Genomic DNA, 1,650 nt, shown 5'->3' with positions numbered 1-1,650 from the left:
GCTTCCCTTCGGATCTTTTTAGCCTCTTTCTCCTCTTTAGGGAGGATGTCGAATTTCATGTATTCGACCAAGGGGTTCATCCATCCGAGGTTTAAACCGACTACCTCAAGTACTTCTTGTTTGTCTTCTATTTTTACTACTGAGGGTTCCTGGAGGGTTTTTTGGATCAGGCTTCTGTTGTTCCCTCCCGGCTTGGTACTTGCTAACTTGGATAGGGCGTCCGCTCTACTGTTCAGATCCTGAGTTATGTGTTTAACCTCGGTTTCTGCAAACCGCCCAAGGTGCTCTAGAGTTTTCTCCAAGTACCTCTTCATATTTGGGTCCTTTGCCTGATAATCTCCGCTTATCTGGGAGGTCACCACTTGTGAGTCGCTGTATATCATCACCTTTGTAGCACCGACTTCTTCTGCCAGCTTTAATCCAGCAATCAAGGCTTCATACTCTGCCTGATTATTTGAAGCTGGAAATTCAAATTTTAGGGAAACCTCTATCTGGGTTCCTCTTTCATCTACCAATATTATGCCTGCGCCGCTTCCTATTTTGTTGGAGGATCCGTCTACATAGAGTTCCCATGTAGTTGGTTTTTCCTCCTGATCCCCTGTGTATTCTGCAACGAAGTCGGCGAGGCATTGAGCTTTGATCGCCGTCCGAGTTTCATATCTTAAGTCGAACTCGGAGAGCTCTATTGCCCATTGAACCATTCTCCCTGCAACATCAATCTTTTGGAAGATTTGCTTCATGGGTTGGTTCATACGGACTCTTATTGTGTGAGCCTGAAAGTAAGGTCGTAGCCTTCGTGAGGCTATTACTAAGGAGTAGGCAAACTTCTCTAGTTTGTGGTATCTTAGCTCAGGGCCTTGTAGAACTTTACTGATGAAATAAACTGGATGTTGTCCGACCTCATCTTCTCTTATTAGGGCTGATGAGACAGCCTTGTCCGCTACGGATAAGTACAGGACGAGGTCTTTTCCAGATACTGGTCGGGTCAGAATAGGAGGTTGGCTTAAAAACTTTTTGAACTCCTGGAATGCCTCTTCGCATTCAGGAGTCCATTCAAACTGACATTCCTTTCTCAATAAGGAGAACAGTGGAAGGGATTTTAGTGCCGATCCTGCCAAAAATCTGGAGAGGGCTGCAAGTCGGCCATTCAACTGCTGGACTTCTCTCAAACAAGTCGGGCTTTTCATCTCTAGGATGGCTCTAGACTTATCGGGATTGGCTTCGATCCCTCTTTGTGTTAGCATAAATCCTAGAAATTTTTCTGCCTCCACCGTGAAGGCGCACTTTGCGGGATTTTAGTCTCATCCCGTGTAGCCTTATGGTGTCAAAGACTTGTGAGAGGTCTGACAAGAGGTCGACTTCTTTCTTGGTCTTTACCAGCATATCGTCGACGTATACTTCCATTAGACTCCCCAGGTGAGAGGAAAACACTTTATTCATCAACCTTTGATATGTGGCTCCTGCATTCTTCAATTCGAATGGCATGACCACGTAGTAGAAATTAGCTCTGGGTGTGATGAATGATGTTTTCTCTTGGTCTGGCTCAAACATTGGGATTTGATTATATCCTGAGTAGGCGTCCATAAATGATAAGTATTGATACCCCGAGCTGGAGTCCACTAGGGTATCAATACTTGGCAGTGGATAAGG

Source organism: Arachis stenosperma, chromosome 5 (assembly GCF_014773155.1).
Source record: "Arachis stenosperma cultivar V10309 chromosome 5, arast.V10309.gnm1.PFL2, whole genome shotgun sequence".
NCBI classification, from domain to species: Eukaryota; Viridiplantae; Streptophyta; class Magnoliopsida; order Fabales; family Fabaceae; genus Arachis; species Arachis stenosperma.
Note: the sequence above shows the minus strand (reverse complement) of the source record.